This window comes from Mustela erminea, chromosome 6 (assembly GCF_009829155.1).
Source record: "Mustela erminea isolate mMusErm1 chromosome 6, mMusErm1.Pri, whole genome shotgun sequence".
Taxonomy (NCBI): domain Eukaryota; kingdom Metazoa; phylum Chordata; class Mammalia; order Carnivora; family Mustelidae; genus Mustela; species Mustela erminea.
The window spans coordinates 18899854-18920839 of NC_045619.1; the positions used below are offsets into that span (position 1 = coordinate 18899854).

The window sequence follows — 20986 nt, forward strand, 5'->3', positions numbered from 1 at the left end:
GTCTGCTATTTTGTAGGAACAAAGAGTGAACTTGGAGAATGGAAACGACTTGTCCAAGGTTGCCCTGATAGTAATTCTGTGCAACTCTGCAAATGTCATCTCAACTCAGTTCAGCAAATAACCTGAGTACCCACTAAGTGTCGGGTCCTGAGTCGGATACTATGTTAGGTTCCCAAGTTCCATAAAGCCATAGCCAAAGGCGCCACTGTGTTGCTTTGTGAAAGAAGCAATGAGCTCATTTCCCACGTCCTAGTGTGAGAGCAGCAGCAGATAAGGTCAGAAGACTTGATATCCTTTCTTGCACTCAACCACAGAGTGTCTCCCTGTCCCAGGATAGTGGTTCTGGGACTCTAAATAGTGATAATGGCAAACTATAATTCTAGAATCTACTATATGAAAAATCTGATCATATGGCCTAAAATTATGAGTCTGAAATTCCCTATTTTGTAAATTTGTATTTCCTTTCCAGAGAAAATTGTATTTTTAAGCAAGGTAGTTTTCTTCTTCAGTTGACTTAGCAAACATGGGGAACTAATTGCTGTAGCCTTATTATAAAGTGGCTATAGGAACCAAATTGTTGAATATAAAATTTCTCACTCAAAGCATGCAAAACTTAAGAATTCACCATTGTGACAACAGCTTAATACAAGCAGACACAGTCCTAGAGAGAAAGTCAGAAGACATGGGTCTATCTTTTATTTATGTGTTTCATTGGTTGGTTTGTTTTTCAAGTTTTTACTTAAATTCCAGTTGGTTAACATACAGTAATCCTAGTTTCAGGTGTAGAATTTAGTGATTCATTACTTACATATAACATCAAGTGGTCTGTCTCACTTCTACCACTGACTAGTTGTGTATCTTCTCCTTTTTGGAGAAGACACACAAATTAAAGTTTCTTGGACCAAGAATCTTTTTCTCAGCTCTAAGATTCAACAAAAGCTCTGACTTGTGGGCTCATTCAAAAACTTCTGAGTCTGGGATGCCTGGGTGTCTCAGTCAATTAGGTGGCTGCCTTTAGCTCAGGTCATGATCCCAGGGTCCTGGGATTGAGTCTCCCATTGGGGTGCTTGCTCAACGGGGAGGCTGCATCTCTCTCTGCCTCTGCCTGCTTGTGCTCTTTCTGACAAATAAATAAAATCTTTAAAAAAAATAAAAAATAAAAAACTTCTGAGTCAGGAAAGTTTTGCTGGTTGTTCCTGGGAGCTCTATGCGTAATGAGGAAGCAGAGGTGTTAATGAAGAGGAGAAAGCATGGAGAATACAGAAGAGAAAAGGGGGTAATTGGAGCAGACTCTAAGAGGAAGAGATTTCATTGAGGTCTGCTTGACTAGCTGCTAGGTAGGCTCCTGTACTTCTGACCCCCTTTCCTTTGCCTTCACACCTGTACCCATGAAATATTTTATTCTATCTTGATCAAGTTGATCACAAAGTTTCTAGGATCTTAACCTGGGATGGTGACTGGATGTTTTCTTGTACTTTCTCCCTCATCTCCTATCTCTCCCTCATCCATGCTATTTTGCTCTAATCCAAAACTTCTCCTCTGTGTTCCAAAGGCACCATAATCCACACATTTCTTTCTATTCATTAATCTCAAGGCCTTGGTTGAAGTTTATACCTCTAACCTCTGAGCTTAAAGGAGACTATGTACTACTACTACCTACTACCTACTACCAATCTCCTTGCAGTCTTGCCTCTTTGAAGCTTAGCATGGCTAAGAATTCACCTGGGATACAGACAGGGATTTTTCAACAGTGGGCATCATATAGGTGCCCAATGCATCTCTGAAGAAAGTAACAGGAATACTCAGTGCCCAGTTACCAGGTAAGCACGGTCACACATAGCTGAGCCACTTCATATAGACAAGCTCCCAGGAAAATATCTCTTCCCCCAACAAAAAGTGTACACACACCAGACTGGGTCTTGTTTCCTACTACTAGTATTTAATGAGACCAAAAGTAAAATGTGAGCTTGTAGGAGCCACCCACCCCGCCCCCATTCTATCACTCATAAAATCAAAACCAAACTCTGCAATCTCTGCAAACTCCTTCATGAACTTCTTACATCTCCATCATTCACCTTCTTGAATCTGATGCTGTGGTGCTGTGGTTTTCAATGTGGGGTGGACTGGTTCTCCACATTAGAATCACCAGGGGAGCTTGCTGTAATGCTCAGGCCACACCCAAGATCCAATAAATGACACTCTCTGAAGGTGAGACTCAGGCATTAATATGTTGTAAAGCCCCCTGGTGATTATAGCATACCGAAGTAGAGAATCACTGCATTAATTGATTCAAGAATCATCTAGGAAGATTGTTAAGAAGAAAGATGGCTTAGCTCCCTCCCCTGAGATTCTAAATCGGTAAGAGGTAAAAGCCTTGAAATGTACATTTTCCACATATTGCCCAGAGAATGATGGTGCAGATGGCATGAGGACCACACTTGGAAAAAACACTGCTCTTTGTCCACCAGGTTACTCAGTCCAAGTTTCCTGAGCACAGAGAGCACTCTCACTCTCTTTGGCTTTGATTCGGATTTGCTCTCTCCTTGGAATGTCTTCCCCTCACCCTGACCTCTAAGAGAACTTTCAGTCACCTTCCAAATGTAAACTCTTCTCTGTGACTTTTCCTGACTCTTCCCAGGAGGAATTAATCACTTTCCCCATCTGAGTTTCCATAGCACTTTGTACATGCTGTTGCTAAAGCATTTATCTTATGGTATTATGGCTGTTTCTTTACATGTCTTTAAACTATGAATATTTTCCTTTTTTCATCTCATCAGCACCTAGCACAGTGCCTGGGACATAATTCAAGTCAGTAAATGTTTATTGAATTAAATGAAGTTGTTTGTGGAGTTGGTCATCATATTTGATATCCATCCATCCATGTGTGGCAAGACTACAGACGCTGGGATATGGAACAGGAAAGATTCTAGTGCCAAAGAGGAGTGTTGGCCATAACAAGGTGAGGTCGGAGGACTGCCAGCCCCAGGACCAAGGCTAGGGCATGACTCCTTCAACACAGAGGGCATACAAAACAGATTCAGGTTTGTGTCCTAACACCAGCAGGGGTAAGGAAAACACAGAGGATAGTCATTGGAAGTTAGAAGTATATATGAAGCAGAAGTCCAGACTCAAGGATATGGTTAGTAATCATAAGAATAACTGACACACTTAGTATTTAAATTCAAATAATGCAGACTTAAGCCAAAGCCCAGACCTACAAACAAAATCTTCACGAGATATGCTGAGAATCTGAAAGTTTAACAAGAGTCTCAACTGATACTTATAATCCTTCAGGTTTATGAAACATCTGGCTAAGCAAATTTAGGAAGTGCTGAGAATGGGCAGAAAAGCTTTTTAATGCAAGGGAAAGTCAGCACCCCCAAGCACCTGATGACCTGTCCTGTCTCTATGCGGTGGGGAATGAGGAAAGTTTGAAGTCTGGGGAACACTGGGCATGGGTCATCCCTAGATCCCTGAACACCATGTCTAACTTTTAGAGAACCTATAGTGAATTACACCAGCTGAAAGGAAGCTCTTCCTATCCATTCGACCTCTGTGAAGTAAAGAACCGAGCAAGTTTGAGTATAAGGTAATGGACATTGTGGAAAATGAAAACAGAAGCTGAGAAAGGCTGTAGAAATAAAACCATCACAGACTGAGGGGGTGGAAAAATAAATCAAAACAAAAGCAAAGGTCAGCCCTGTCTCTCTCAAGCTAAAATAATACTTCTGGTCATGTTTCAAACTCTGAGAAAGGAGGGAAATATGGGGGTGTCATTACCAGAGTTAGCCAAGCTGCAAAGTCTCAGGGCACAGTCTCTCAAAGTTTACCCATGTCTGACACTAAATAAATATAAGTTTGGGGGATTCCCAACACCACCTCAGTTTTGATCATTCACTAGAAAGATTCACAGAACTCATTGAAACCTATGATATACAGAGTCATAACTCATTACAGGGATTAAAACAAACAAAAGGAAAATTCATATAGGACAGAGTTTCAGAGAGCTCCAAATGCAAAGCTTGTGTCATTTTCAGGACACATTACCTTCCCAGCATCAATGTGTGACAGTACAAATACAGTAATTTCCAACTGGGGAAACTCAGCTTCAGTGTCCAGAGTTTTTACTGGCTTTTATTACATAGCTATAATTGATTGATTGATTGATTGATTGATTGCCCACATTGTTGAACGCAGTCTCTAGTGGCACTTTCACTTCCCCAGAGGCTGGACTAAGAGGCCTGAGGGTAACCCAATGCCTGGTCTTGGCCATACTTGAAATGGAAGGTAAGGTTTGCAGAACTAAAATTGGACTTTCCAAGGAGTTGTAGAACCCCCATCCATAATACATAATCATGGCAATCATGGCATCAATCCAAGAACAGCCTTCCTGAAAGTTTGGAATTGAGGTAAAAGTATTCAAATATATTATGTGTGTCATTGTATATTATATATATATGTCATTATATGTATGTGTGTGTGTGTGTGTGTGTGTGTGTGTGTATACACACATATAATGGCTCACCTAAATTTCAGTATAACCCTCAGTTAGTAATCAATAAAAAAAAAATCTATCAATCAATTACTTTTTGTTGAAAAGAGCACTTGCTATGTGCCTAGCACTATCCCAGATGTTAAGTCACTGTTTGGAGGAATACTATAGAAAATTGAGACACAATCAAGGATTCCAGAAGTTACAAACTGGTTGAGAAAGATAACGGAGACAATTGAAATAGGCAGAAGTTTTCAAATAGAAAGCAGCTGGGCATAGCAAATTCTCCACACTGATGATCACTGGTGGGAGAGAGATCTTGGTAATGAGAATGTGGGATCTGATAACTGTCTGGAGGCAGAAAAGATTTTGAACCCCCACTGAAATAAAATGCCAAACAGTATGTAATTAAGGTCATAAATGTGAGGTAGAAACTGTATATGTGAAATGAGCTCAAAGGGAAAAAGCAGTGAGGCATGGAAGAGCAGCAGAAATTTCTGAACAAATCTTGAAGCTGCAGTATAGTGTGGACAGAGCAAGTGAAGAGAAGGCCACCTTGACCACCCCGATGGGAAAGTAAAGAGTTAACTCCATACTATATTTCATGACAGACAGTCATCTGAGCAGCAATGTGGACATTCTGATAATGAAAATACCAAACAAAAGCTCAGAATAACTTCAAAAGCTGATACACAGAAGCAAACAGGCACATTAATCAGGATGCTGGGTGATAACAAAGATATAAGGCCCCCTCCACCATCTTTATGAACCAGCTGCCAGATAATCAAGATATATCACTTGAGAAGAAAATGTTGGGGGAAAAAAACAGAAGTCAGTAGTTTCCTGGAAAAGGAAATGAGGATGCTCATTTGGGAGATTTGGAAGGAAGAATTGGGAGTAGTTTGGGAAGAATAGGTACATAATACATAAAAGCATTTCAGAGTAGAATAAGCCATCAGCACAATTCTGAATGGCTAAAGAACTTGGAAGATAGCAAAGGACCCAGAGCAATTTCAAAAACTCTCTCAAACATCTTTTATGTAATGCTTAGTAAGTTGTCTGAACTTTGAGAGATACAATCTGATTTGCAAGGCTTTCCATTATCTGGTAATACATTTTATCTAATTTAGATAATAATTTATCTAATTAATTAATTAATCAGATCACTTATTCAATGTGTATCTGAACACCTCCACTATTCTAGGCCTTATAGATATAATAATGAACAAAAAGTTTTGTTCTCATGGAGATCATATTCCATTGGAGAGGGACAAACAATAAATATAGGTATGTGCCTACTAGCTAGTATACATAGACATGGATGAGGAGGTGGAAGGAAAGTTTAACGTGGGCAAGGAAAGTTTCATAGATGAGGGGCATTTGAGCAGAAATCCAAATAAAGTGAGAGATGAGATTATGTAGATATCTGGGGGGAAATCATTACAGGTTGGGGGAACAGCTAGTACAAATCCTGGAGACTAGAATGAACTTCGCTGGTAAGCTTTAACATGACAGGCAATGGTTAAAATGGAATGAAGTGAGAGAGTTAGGCAGTGGCAAACTCACACAGTAAATCAGAGTAAACTTTGCATTTTATTCTTGTTGCAAAAGTAAATATTCAGAGGGTTTCCTTCATGTTCCTGAAAATGAGTATTACTTCCTATTCTTTTTCATGTCTACTCTCAAACCATAACTCCTCTGGTAAGAAGACCATAGTGAATATGGTCGACCATATTTGGTCGACCATATTTACTCATCCACTCCACTACTCATCCACTACTCATCCCTTTACTTTCTCTTCAGATGGCCAGTGTTCAGATTGACCCAAAATTTTATTCCTGAAAGATATGAGCTTTCAGTCGTTCTCCTTATAGGGAATTAAAATAGCTTCCCTTAACTTGTGATTGAACAGAGAAGTCCTATGAGTTTCCTCTGGATTTCATTCATACTCCTCTCTGACCACACTGTATCAGAAAGTTTTGGTATCCAGGATCAGTCACATTAGTCACCCCAGCCAACATTATGGTCTATATTTTCCTGGCTCAGGGTAAAAGGAGCCTGGGATGGCAGAGTGGCAGTCTCTGTTTTTTCCTCTGGGAGAGGCATGTCTTCTCCAGGTACTAAAGCTGCTGTACAACTATTGCCCAGAAGTCATAGTATAATGACCATAATATTAAATGTGATTATGAGAAGTGGCACTCCCATTTCCTCACTTCGGTCCCTGGATCCATATTTTCTGTAAGGGTCTGCACCACGTATCAAACACAAGTAAACATAAGTCTCACCTCTAAAATGGTACCCCAACATTTCAAGATGTTAACTTTATGTTGGCAGAGTAACTGGGTCTTATCTCAATCATTCTACTGTTAAAAAACAAAACAAAACCAAAAAACAACAACAACAACAAAAAACAGGTGCTTCCAGGACAGAGCTTATGGTGAGACGACAAATTTCCATAGGCATCAGCCTATCAGCATCCTTTCCTAAAATGTGAGTTTCATGGTGAGAAACAACATTGGGTGAGATATTGTGACAGTGAACAAGGCATTCAGAGTCTCTACAGATGATGGCTTTGGCAGAAGCATGGAGGGAAGGGAAACAAATCCAAATCCAAATATTATCTATTTTAGTAAGGACACACTGTTTCTGCCTCCACAAAAGAAGTAAAAAATGATGAACCTGCCACCATGTGAATGAATGACTGAAATGGTATTAGTTGAGACGGTTAGGGTTGGTCACTAGAGCTGACAAGTTGGTGATTCTGGGAAATCCTTAGTGAAGGGAATTCCACATAATTAAACTAGTAGGTTAGTTCCTGCTGCCATGCCCACTTAACTAATGAGTCCACTCAGCATATTGGCACAGCTGAGGTCAAAAACATACTGGCATTCAAAGGACAGATCATAATTAATCACCTAATTATCACAAACCCTTTTAGTGACGTTTTATATGGAACTCAGATATTGTGGACCCATTTTGAAAATACAACAGGTTAAAGTACACCTGGGCACACCAGAATGTAGGGGTTTTATGGATCAGAAAACATTGTGCATGGTTCCAATTTCTGTATCTTCTATTTAGCTATAAGTATCAGAAACAATTTTATGACTTACCAAAAAAATGATGTTAGGTAGCTCACAAAATCTCTAGGAAAGTCAGCAAACCAGGCTCAGATGCTATACATTCAGTGATCATGTTCAAAATCATGTTACAGAACCTGGTTGGTAAAGACACCGTTGCCACTACCAATACCACTGTATATTGATGATAGCCCTGAGGTCATTGCTGTCCCTGGAAATCAAATGTACCTACTGATCACTGTAATGGATCTGTGCATCCCCAAGCCTCTGCATCCCTGAGTTATTTTTGCGTGTGTGTTTATTTGTTTCATATAAAGGCTTGTCTCTAGTAGCCAAGTCTAGAGAAATAACAGAGTGTGTAACATAAACCAAGGAAAAGGGGAAAATGAATGATGAGCTAAGAGCAGTTTTTTTAAGTTTTTTAAGGACAAGGGCAATCTCAAGAAGCTTAACTAGTTTTTGTATAAAGTAGCTCACTAAGAAAGGACAAGCATCCTGTCTTCCTCAGAGGGTCATAAGCCCAAAGCGTAAGTGAAACCCAGGGCATGTTCACAGGCACCTAATTGTTGCAAGGAACCATTGCTTGGTTTCCCAGTGTATGGCCTGGGAGACTACAAACCTTGCCTGAGAGCCTCAGTTCCAATACGAAGATAAAATAGCATTAACTGAAGGAGGTGTAGCAGTTGGGGTCTAGCAAGGTAAACAGACATGCCAAAAGAATTTCAGAGGGAAACAATGTCAAAGGAACTGGTTACACAGGTGACAAAAGAGCTAAGAAGTCAAGGAAGGATGGTAAGGTAACTCAGCTATTAGCAAGAACAGAAAGATGCCCCAGCTTAGGGCTGAAGGGACCCAGGGAAGATGGGGCATTACCAGAGCCAGGAACTGAAGCCAGTGGCTGAGATTTAGAACTGTGGTAGGGAACATGCCACAGTAGCTGGGAAAACAGAAGATGGGATTGACTGATAGGAGCTGAAACTACATAAATAAACAAGCATACAAAAGCAGCTAGTGCTGGAGGCCTCATTTGAAGCAAAAAGGAGGAGAAATACTCTGGTCTGTCCTACTTCCACCAATACCTCACAGTGGCCAGACCCACCTGCAAACGAGGTGGCAAGGAAACCTGGTTAATGTAGCTCCCTGCATGCAGATGGTATGAACTCTTCAAGGTCCACCAGAAGGTATAGGATTCCACATTACGCACACTGCTCACCCTCTGAATCACAGCAGCCGTCAGCACTAACCTTGCAGGCTTGGAGAGGTCCCAGCCAGGCTGGAGGTACTCAGCCTCTCCCAGGTGGAAGGCTAAAATAGAAGTCTTTAAGGTCACATTTGTGTGACATCTAGTAAATTAGTTTATAACCTGTGGCGAAAACAGGAATACAATGTTAGTGCAATCATGAGATCACCACACTGGGTTCTAGGGTAATGTGGCTGAAGGTTGGGGAAACACCTAACTGGATCTCCTGTTAAGACTTGCAAATTCCTAAAAGGTCAAATTTAGCAAATGACCCTATTTGATATCATCCTCAGGCTTGCTAAGACCTACTTCCTTTAAGTTGATCTCAGGTAAGTATAACTCACATAAAACATTCATGTACTTGTACCCATTTTCACCTATTCTCAAGCCCAGTCCTCTGTTGTACTGATGGAGGAGTGGCTGACCCAGTTCTAAGCTCTTGTCTCTAGTAGCAAAGTTCTTGTCTCTAGTCTCAAGAGCTCTACTGCTGAAGGTGGTGAAAGCGGCCATGAGATGGTCCCTTACTCATGCTTGTTCATCCCATTTAGGAGAAAGTTTGTCTCTTCAGAACAGCCTCTGACACCCTTACACCATGCTGTCTTGCTTTTTTGCTGGGGCAAAACCCCCAGTAAAACATACTAGATGTCTATTTACTGGTTGCCTTCTGGATGCTACACACCTTGGCACATTTCAAATATATCACATAATCTATTCATAGAACTTCCCTGTGGTAGTGCTAGTACTTCACTTTATATATAAGGAAACAGAATTCAGAGAAGTAAGGTACTTTCCTAAAGATATAGCTAACAAGTGGAGAACCAGAGATCGAGGTACTAGCACCCAAGGCTATCTTCCCAGGAAATATTTGAGACCCCTCAGAAGAAAAGATGCAAATCAAAGCTCTAGTTACCCGAACTAGGGGAATCAAAGTCCCTTAAGGTTACATCAGATCTGATTCAACTGGGATCCATTAAGACTGCAAAGGAAAAAGAGCTAAGGACTCAAGACACCAAATCAACAGAGGATTCTGGAAATTTTTCTAGCATTAGTTGTTTCCCAAATGCTTCCTGTATTTGCTTTGGATTTTCAGTGACCCCTTTATATAGCCTGGATGATGGAAATGTTACAGTAAATTATACAATGCCATTTAGGGTGATGGGTTTATCAATTTGAGTTTCCCAGTACTCACCTAATCTGAGAACTGGGGAGGGGGAGCAGTAGAAAAGAGGGAATTGCCGCGACGCACTTGCTTTCCAGCATAGGGTACCTCTCCTCCTCCTTCTCTCCACCCCCACTCACATCTGACTCAGCTTCTGGGAAGGAGTCATCTCCCTCACAGAGTACCTGTTTGGCATCAACTCCAGACAAGGCACTTTCCCACCTGTGAGGAAACTGCAGGCTCTGAGCTTCTAGAGTTGGAACTGAATGCCCTGCTGCTGGTAAGCCCAACTCAAGCTCAATGCTTCCCACTCCACACACCCACTTCTTCAATAAAATAATGCTTTCAAAGTATGAGACAAGCTCTTCCTGGCATGTCCTGTGACTGCCGGCTTCATTAGTATGCCGGCCTTCCTGCCAGCCCTTCCCTGGCAGTCCCCTGGCTGGGGGGCTCAGGTTCTCTCTCCTTTCAGGCAGTTTGTTCCATTTCTACCTTTCGGATTCAAGCTATTGTCTTGTTACCAGGGCAGGGATACAGAGCGGGTGGGAGGTGGAGGGGCAGGCTTTGCTCTTTGGGTCCCCAGAGAAGCTGGGTTCTTTCCTGTTATCTATCTTCTCCCTCCAGCCCTTAACCTAGGTCTTTTTAGAGGATGTCCTTTTTCCTGTCTCTGGACTAAACAAACTGGGATTCTCTCTGGCTTTTGGTCCTGAGGGCTTTGTCTGCAGCTTGCCTTGACTCTACATCCTCTCTGATCTCTTCCCTCTTCCTGCTGAGTTTTTCTCACCTCCCCCACACCCAGGGTCACTTTTCCTGCCCCCTTCTCTTTCCAGTTCCCCAAACTCTCGGGCTATTGTCCCAGGAACTCAACCATCCTCCTCTCTCATCATCTTTTCTACACATAAACTTGGCACTACCTGCACACATCTGACACAGGTCCTGCCCTTTTCCTCCATGCTAGACAATGCCGTTTTCCTTGTGCGGTGGTGTCCACAGCTTCACAGTCTACATCTGCATTTCAGAGCACAGTCATTGATCCCAAACACACTACTGAAATACTTAAAGACTGCACGTTCTTATTTTAACAAAACATTTTTAGCCAATGATGACTACTTTTTCAGGGGACACTGCATTCTTTCCCAGAGCGAGTACTGGCAAATATACATAGCAAATCAGAAATATTCCTACAACTTTGTGCATATGAAATATTTTGGTATAATATTAAAGTCAATATGTGTCTAACAATGTTTCTCCTCTCTCCTCCTCAGTATCTCTAGAAGATCTTAGTATGCTACACTTACTACCAAAAACCTCCATAATCTCTTGGGGAAGTCTCCCCGACATATTCCTGGACTTATTTACTATATACTTAAGCAAGTCTACTAAAAGAAAAGTTTATGTTGTCCAGGGTCAAAGGCCAAAAATAAAAATATATTTCAGAATGAGTAAGAAGCAAGCAACTAGAAAGCTAAATAGAATTCTGGAGCAACTTCAAAGAATGATGGAGTGGACTAACAGGAGAAAGTTGAAGCAGAATAAATTGATTTTTTGGTAGATAATTTCTTCCTAAGCCACAGAAACTCTGCTAGCATCTGTTCCTTCATGTACCACGAAATTCAAGCCACAGCTAAAGCTACTTTAAGTAAAGTTAGGGGACTAGAAAGCAAGGTATTTCATGCAAGCACAGAGTTTTAAAGCTGTGAGGAACTTTAAGGATCACTCACCCAAACAATTAGGCTATAAGAAGATCAAATCTATAAAGCCAGTCTCAAATGGTATCAGATAATAGAATGATAGCTAACACTGATTTTTTAATTATCATAGAAAGAACACTTAAAGTGAGATTCACTCTTAGCAATGTCTAATTGTACAATATATGCCTATTGACGGTATGCACTACGTTGTACAGCAGGCCCTAGTGTTGATTTATCTTACTTGACAGAAACTTTATGCCTATTTTTAGTGACTCCCCACTTCCCTCCCTCCTAAGACCTTAAAAGGGTATCCTCCAAGCTGAGTGTTTTTTATACAATATTTTACTTCACCTCACAATAGTCTTGTAAGGTAGGAATTTTAATTGTCTGATTTTCCAAATAAGGAAACTGAGATTCAGAGTTGGAGTAACTCCATCAAGTTACAGGTAGAAAATAGCAGGATCAGTACAGGAACAGAGGCAGCCTAATGGCACAGACCTCTTAACCTCTAAAGTATCCCATTATCACAAGGGGCTAGCCAATTCAAAACTCTGGTTAAACCACTCAGATAAGGAAAGCAGATACATATAGGAAGGACTTTGGGGTTTCTACATTCTGGATGGATGAAACATTATTAGGTCGTGTTCCATTCACAATCCCCAAATCTCAATGTCTTAGAACAAGGTGACTTCTCATTTATGCTGTATTGGGTCAGTAGTGAATTTGGCTTAGTATTATCCTCACTCACAACTCAGTTGGCAGAGCCTCCCCCTTTGGAGTGCTGTTAGTCATAACGACTGAAGAATGGGAAGATGGTGATTTGTGCACTGGCTTTAAAGACTTCTCCCTGAAGGTGATACTCATCAATTTGTTCATATTGCATTGGCCAAAGTAAGTTACATGGCCACACCTAATGTTAAGGATGTGGGAAAGTAGAGTCTAACTATGAGGATTGTTTACTAACATGTTATAGGACACAGGGCATTCCTAAGGGGGGTTATCAGGGAATAATGAAGAATAGTCTCAATAACTACCACAGTACCAAATTCTTGGAATTACTCACGTGACTCTGGTTGTATGGACTAGCCCTACTATAATTTAAATTTGTTTGAGTTGATATATTTCACAAACAGGTCTGATTCCAAATTATTTACTACCACCATTGTTCTTTTAGAACACCAAATTCACTTTCCCTCTAGTATAAAACTACATAGGTAACATTTCAGACCAAATTAATAAAAACAAGATTAAAAAAAAAAAAAAGAACTAAGTAAAATCAGGGGCACTGAGTAGCCCAGTTGGTTAAGTGTCTGCCTTCAGTTCAGATCATGATCCTGGAGTTCTGGTTTCAAGCCCTGCTTTGGGCTCCTGGCTCAGTGGAGAGCCTGCTTCTCCTTCTGCCTGCTGTTCCCCTGCTTGTGCCTTCTCTCTCGCGCGCGTGCTCACTCTATCTCAAATAAATAAGTAAAATCTAAAAAAAAAAAAAAAAAACAAAAACCTAAGTAAAATCTATATTCCAACTAAGACACACACAAAACATTGAGGCTTTATGACATAATACCTGTAGAAATTCCTAGCATATTGCCGGGCACAAAGTAAGTACTCAATAATTGTTAGTTTCCTTAAATATATCAGGCTCCAATTAGTGTTTCTTTAAAGAGACACATCTATCTCTATATCTGTCAAAGAGTGTTGAAGGCTGGCAACACTTCTGGCTCTAGTGCTCACTACTAGATGCATAGCATACTAAAAAATTAAAAGGCAAAAATGAGTGACCTTGAAAGATGTTGTCCCAAAGCTCTTCCCCAGGGAGAAAATATACAAGTTAGTTCTCTGGGCCATAGTTATTTTCACATGAACTAAACTTCTGAAACCGTAGCTCTAGAATTTCTAATTAACCAGAACATTTTTCTGACATGAACGGCACCTCTCCGACAAGCAATTACACATTAGTACAGAATACAGCAGGTAAAGGCAAGTGGAGGACAATAGAGGTTGTTTTCTCAAGAAAAAAAAAAGAACAAAACCACAAGTGGCACAATGGAATTTTTCTATTAACTGCTGGAATAAAGAGAGATATGGGTGTCCAAAGGCAAAATGCAGAAAACTCCACACAAAAGTGAACCAAAGTAATCGGAACTGTAGATCTTGAGGGAAACCTATGGTATGAGAACAATTCTCTTTGAGAATTTAGAAAACAAACAAGGGCAGTGCCAATCACATAATTCTGCTCATCCCTTTTCTGATTAAACCAGGGTCAGGAATGCCAGTCCATTAGAAAAAAAATAATAGATTTTTATTATTATTACTGGTTTGGTCTCACCCATGATGAAGACATTTTGATGATGGAAGATCTCCCCAACTTTACTCTACCTTACTTGACCCCAAATATGAATACCTCCAACTGAAACCTTGTTTCTTCATTTTGTAATATGAAGAAATGCTTGCTGGGGGAGCTTTCTAGCCGGATACCCTTGAATGCACTTCCTGATGAAGTGGGAGATTCGCCAGCTGCCACTACAGATGCTGAAAGAACTGGGAACAAGTGAAGCTGATTGTAATAATATGCTGCACAAGGCTGAAGGAGGAATGGTAGTGGAGAGCCCCAGTTCAGTGGGTAGGCACCTTCCAGCTAAACAAAGGCCAAGGCAAAATTTGGTCCATTGCTCTAGCAAAGCTATGAGGATGGCTTGCCAATTTATTATATGACACTGAAGGGCTACAGAATATTTCTTAAAAAGAAAAAGAAATAGTAGCAACAAGGGGAAACTGAAAGTTTCTTGTTCCTAGAAATTATGATTGCCAATTTAAGTAAGCTGTATAGGCTGTGATTTCATAGACATGGAGAAAGCTCTCAGCCAAGAAATATATCATTTTACTACTTGCAAATGCTTTACTTATCATCAATACAGATGTATTTCTTTGGTCTGAATCTTGTTCTGTTGTTAAAATAAAAATTCAGGCCATAGTAAATCAGCATTAAGTCATTTACACCTTACTATGAATTAATTAATAAATTAGAATCCTACCTCAGAAATTTATGAACATCTCCTGGTAACAAAATGAGGGACAAAGAAAATAACAAGGTGTTCCATGTCTTAAGGGGATCTCTGGCATATGTGCACAGATTACTTTAAACTTAAAATCAGAGGTTAAGAGTTAGGCTTCTGGAAATATGGAAGAGGAAAACAGATGGGGAAGGCAAAGGTAAAATTAAATGTTATTCCTTCATGTAAATTTTTTTGTTTCAATAAATTGATTAATGGATCCATTTGCAGAAGTGAGATTTTTGAAAGCTAATCTTTTGGGCCGAAGATGAAGTCCTGAAAATAAGCATTTTCTTATTTTTTAATTGCTCATAACTGCCTTTTAACTGCCTAGAAAACCACTTGCCACGTGGCAGATTAAACATTTTTTTCATGAATGATTAAAGCTTCAGACCCCCAAAACAGCATTTCCTTCCAAGCTATCACAAATTTATCACATACCACAGAGTACACAGGGTGTACATAGCCCACTCATGCCCTCATTGCTCAAAACATATCCAAATGTTCAGAAAATCCCCAAAGCAAGTGAAAATTCATTTTAAAATCATCAATGAAGCATGCCCAGGTGGCCCAGTGGGTGAAGTCTCTGCCTTCGGCTCAGGTCATGATCTGAGAGTCCTGGGATCAAGCCCCACATCGGGCTCTCTGTTCAGAAGGGAGCCTGCTTCTCTCTCTCTCTCTCTCTCTCTCTCTGCCTACTTATGACCTGTCAAAAAAATAAATAAAACCTTTAAAATAAATAAATAAATAAAATAAAATCATCAATGATGTCAACTCATCTCCCTATGGTGAAGTATTTGGTTTTATTTTTTAAAAATGTTACAAGTATAATAGCAGGTCAATTTTAAGCCAGTTCTATTTTTTAAACAAAAAAAATGAGATAAAATTTTATGAAAATTTACGCTGACTTTCTCATGTGGCATAAGCCAAACTAGAATTGGCTCCCAATCTTTACAAGAAAGTTCTAAGAAATGACAGCATTGTTAGGACAATCGGCTAGCCTCCCAAATGGCTTCTTTGAAGGATAAGATTTTTTTGAGTATCTAAATTTTTCTGTTTGTTATCAAACAGATAAATAAAAAATGTATTAAAGTCATACTCTGTTACTTCTTATTACTCATTACAAGCATCATAAAAAAGCATAAAATAATGTTTAAACTTGTTGAATCTCTATGTTGTACACCTAAAGCTAATAAAACATTGTGTGTCAGCTATGCTCAAATTTAAAAAAATTATTTTTTCCTAAAATTCTCTTTTAGGATAGAGCAATGATGTTTATTTTTCCTTTGTATTACCTCATTTCTCCACTTGCCCTGCATCCAGCTTAGATAATAAATACTATATGTATATAGAAGGACTCCACATATATCTCTTCCACTTGGACCTATGTATACTGCCTATCTCAAATTCAAATATCTAACAATAATATCTTATATCCTTTATCTTTCCCATCTCAGTTCTTGCTCATAAATCTAATCTCTTCAGCCAGATTAGAAATCAAAAATCAAAAAATGTAAATCAGGCAATGTAAACCCTCTAAGACCTACTATCAGCTTAAAATTCAAATTTGCAGCCCTTGGGCACAGCGCTCTGACCTGGCCTCTGCCTCTACCTCAGCCCCAACATCTCTCCCTTTTACTCACTCTGCTCCAGCCCCTCTACTCTGTCTGCTGTTCCCAGAGCCACCAAGTTCAAAATAGATTCAGCCCATTACACTTTCTCGTCCTTCTGCCTAAAATTCCTTCTCCTCTAATCTTCAAATGTTTAATTCCTTCTCATCATCAGGACTCTGTTCAACTGCTATCTTTTTAAAAAGTTATTTCCTGATCTATCTAAAATTTCCACACTCTAGACACTCTCTATTCCCTAACCCTGATTTATTGTACTCATAGGACTCATCATTTCTGAAGTCATTATTTTATTGTTTGTTTACTGTCAGTTCCCCTACGTCTGGAATGTCCCCTACATTAGTGCCATGAGGGTAGGAATTTTGCTTATCTTGTTTACTGTTACGGTTTAGAATAGCACTTGGCACAGAGGAGGCATACTATTGTGAACAAATAAATGTTCAATAAACCATACAAATTGTAGAGTGCTTCTAAGAAAGACCTGAGATCAGACTGCACTCTTCTGATAGTAAAGAACTGCTTATGAAGACAGCAGCCATCAGTTATGTAAATAAAGCACTGGATTTAGAACTAATGCGTCCACACAGGCTTGTGTCGGTTACTAGGCATGTAATCTGTATTACGTATTACCTGCAAACAGGATATGTATCATTTCATAGTATCTTCAGAATTTTTGAGTACTGGATAAAATTTTGCTTTGGGAAGCTGGAAGATGACCTGAAATAAATGAATAATATTCTCCTGACCAGCTCTGGCAAGGTGTAGAAAATGACAAATACTAGCTTCAGTTGTCTATCCTCCTTTGCTCTCTTTTAGAGTATGGAGCCCATTGGAAAAGAAGCATTTTATGAATTCAAAGAATTATCTTATCAAACCCCCATAATTATTTTAACTATGTGGCATAATCTGTGCATAGTCAGTGATTAAGTTGTGCCATAATTAAAACAGTATCATGAAACTAATTACAAAAAGCTAGACAGACTGTATTATCTTCCTGCTCAGTGTCCAAATGCTACATTACAGAAGAATATAATTCTACTCTGCAGACACCATTAAAATCTTCCAACATATTTTTAAATCCCTGGCTGTCTGAGGGGTGAGTTGGGTCAGGGAAGGACGGGTGATGACAAAGAGTGCAGAAGAATCCTGAATGAAGTTTGAGCTTTTAGATAAGCCTTTCATCATGAGATGGGAAAATAACTAAAAATGATTGTTGGGAAAAAAAATTTTTTTTTCTCTTTAGAAAAACTGTCTAATCAGAAAACCAGATAGTTTGGCTGGACTACAGGAACTATCTAGAAGACAGAAAGACCTGGCTGATATTTCCCCATTTAGACTGAAACTACAATTATTTTCCTAATTAGACCAGATGAACGAAAGAAGAAAGAATCCAAGAGCTAATGTTAAATTCATCCTTTCAGGTAGCTATTTACACAAGGTCAGTGGCATAAGTAAAATACTTCACATGTATACATGTCTTTGCTAACAATACATTTATGTGTTGCTTTCATTGATACTATCATTGTTTTTACCTCCAACTAATGGCAGGAGAGGCAGCTCATAAGTACATAGGATAAATGGCAAAAGGAAAATATCTGACATTTAAAAACTTGCCCTGGGTCACTAAGAAATAGCTACAGAACAATTCAAACTGATTTTCTTTCACCCCAGGCTACCCTGACAAAACCATAAAAATAGAATCACCCTATGGGGTTGCACAAGAGAATGGCAGAAAAAGACATCAGGTAAGTATCAGGGCTTACCTCGGATCAGCGGGTGTTGGCCTGTATCATCTGCACTGCTTGGGAACTTTTTAGAAATACAACTTCTGGAATCCTAACCCAGAACCCCTGACTTGGGAACTCTGGAGGTGGAGCCCAGCAATCCGTGTCTTAATAAAGCTTCCTGGTGATTCTGATGTTTGCCTAAGCTTGAGAGCCACAGTATTTTTGTCATTATCGCTGAATTCCTTTTATCTAGTTTTACTGAGCTATAATCGCCATATGTAAGTTAACATTATGTAAATGGAAGGTGTACAAATGATAGCTCTCTATCACTTTTCCTGGAGAATTAAGGATCCAAACATGCCATCCCATGGGTGTTCCAGGCCTCCCTCCCTGCTCTAATCCTGACCCTCCCATATGCTAGATGAATGAATAGCAACACAAATAAACTGCCAATTAAACTTCTCTCTACAACTGAAGAGAGGAGTGCCAGTAGACCTACCTATAATACCAAATCAGAGGAAAAGAGCTGGAATTTCATGTCTTTTCTCTGGATAGAGTTTGCTATTGGAAAAAACAGTTTATGATAACATTGTACATTGGCTCTTAGAACTAAAGATTAAAAGATTATAAGCTCTTTGATTTCTGGTTACTCTGAATGATCTTCAGTAGCTGTCACACTTGCTTTAGCTATGTTGGCCATCTGTACATATTCACTTAAATTAACCAACTAATGTTTTTAATAGATTCCAATTACCCTATGTATGGGAGGCAGTTGTCCTCAGCTGTTTTTTTCTCTGTCATCTATAGCATTGCCTCACCTAGCCAAGTATATCATCCTGAAAATAGAAAGAAATGGCCGTTTACCAGGCTCCCTTACTTAAAAGTCAGCCCTTACTGGAAAGGTATGATTATTCCTACTTCTGTTCATTCAACAAATGTTAACTACACATCTGTCACATGGCAGGTACTGGGCTAGAAACTAGAAAGACATACTCAGAATTAATCCTACACCTGAGAGGACATAGTTTAGTCCAAGGCAGCGTACATGAATTAAGCACAAAAGGAGCTGCTAGTTGTTAAAATGGAAGTGAGCACAGGATATGACACAAAGTAAGAGGATACATTCAAGTCTACTTATAAGTGTGGCAAGGTGTCTGGTACTGTTATGCCTGAACCTGTTCTATGTACATTTTTTTTCCACATTTAATCATTTAATTACACTTGTAAGTATTCAACTGCTGAAGTGGGTATTCTTCCCCCAAAAAACAACAATCAGTTTTAGGCATTCTTCTCAACAGAAGTACTTTAAAAAATGTTCAGCTATAGAAAATAAAGCAATAACTTTTCTATTAATCATTGGATCAATATGTTTTTCTGTTTTTTAAGAGTTTTTATTTCCCCAAATAATTCCCCATTTTCTCTCAATTATTACCTTGAGTTGAGGTTCACCTAAATCTTAGTTACACCAAAAGAGAAGATATTGTGGTATACTGACAACAATTTTCCCCCACAACCAACTCTGAGACAGATAAGGGAGAGCAGGGCCACTCAAGAGAACAATGTCCAACTTTCTCAGCTTCCTGCCCTTCCACAGCGGCCAAGGTCACACCTGCACACATAGGAGAGGTCGTCCTCTCTCCTTTGTACCCCATTGACTCATTCTCCAGCTTCCACTGCTCTCTCACTCCCATTTCCACCCTCCCTGTAGTTCCAAAACAGTGGGGGTTGAGAGAGCAGCATTCTCAATATGTAAGTACCAACTTCTCTCAATATCTTTTTTTTTTTTTAATTTCTTTTCACGTAACAGAATTCTTTGTTTTTGCACCATACCCAGGGCTCTATGTACCCTTCTAACCGAGCAACTCAAATTAAGTCAACTCTGGGGATAAAAACTTGTTCTGCAATCTAAGCCTGGTAAGGACTACTATTAGTTGGTTTAGAACTGGTCAAGAATATAAGGATTTGAACAAAATAAAATCTTTCCTTAGAGTTGTGTGAATACTCACTGCAAACTACTTTTCCTGGGCTGTATACAGAATCTGTGTGTCAGTTCATTTGTGCCTCCTTGACGACAGAAGTCAGGGCCTAATGCTTGGCAAAAATAATTTGAACAGCATGCCACCCTCTCCCCTCTCTGCTGCCACAGTGATTCTAGACTTTGTGCAAATCTACCCTAAGCAACTAGGGACTATAACTAGGGAAATGGAGTTCCTTAAAAAGCAAAGGGAATGGAGTTGCCAAAAGAGTTTCTAGGAGGATATGCCTGGAATTTGGGATTTTTGATTTGTGTTTCTACAAAGCCTGGGCAAGCTGCCCTACTAAAATTACCATTAAGTTGAATTTATGACCAAGTAATGGTACATTTCTCTCATTAAAGACAGATCTTCTCTATCTGTCTGGGCTAGAGGGTGACCTGTGTGGGAAAACAGTAAATCACTAGCCCCGCATTGCTCTTTTGTGTGCCTTGGGAATGGAGGGGGATGCCAAAGCGGTTAAGGTCAGCTTTGTGATTTGTGTCCCAGGAGGGTAGAAAAATCAGTTTGAGGATTTGCTAAAGGATCAAAAAAATAATTGATAACCAGTGCACTGGCATGATTCTGCTGTTGGAATGCCTTTGAAACCATTCCCAAATGGCACCGGGGATTAGGGAAGATTCTTGAACAGAGAATGAGCTATGCGACCTGGGGCATACTTTAACTCTGTCTTCAACCTGGGTATAGTTGTGAAGAAAAGTTAACCTCAGGGACATCCTTGTCTGGAGTAGGTAGAATAATGGCAGCAACCAAGGTTGAGCCCACAAAGCATTTAGGGACACCCTCAAAAAGCGGTCAGTTATTTGGGAGGTTTCCTCAAATTTTGTACTAAAATCAAAAAAACAAAAGCAGATGAAAACAAAACCTGATTTCAACACAGAAGAAACAA

At 39.7% G+C, this 20986-nt stretch overlaps 1 long non-coding RNA gene across 3 annotated transcripts in view; it reads right to left on the reverse strand.

The window, feature by feature from the left end:
* LOC116592934 overlaps nt 1–20986 on the reverse strand; it is a 91165-nt gene that overhangs the window by 33246 nt on the left and 36933 nt on the right. For all 3 annotated transcript variants that reach the window (XR_004286661.1, XR_004286662.1, XR_004286663.1), the window contains 2 exons: nt 18819–18900; nt 16968–17054 (listed from right to left, as the gene is read on the reverse strand). This is a non-coding gene — a long non-coding RNA (uncharacterized LOC116592934). The remainder of the gene's footprint in view (nt 1–16967; nt 17055–18818; nt 18901–20986) is intronic.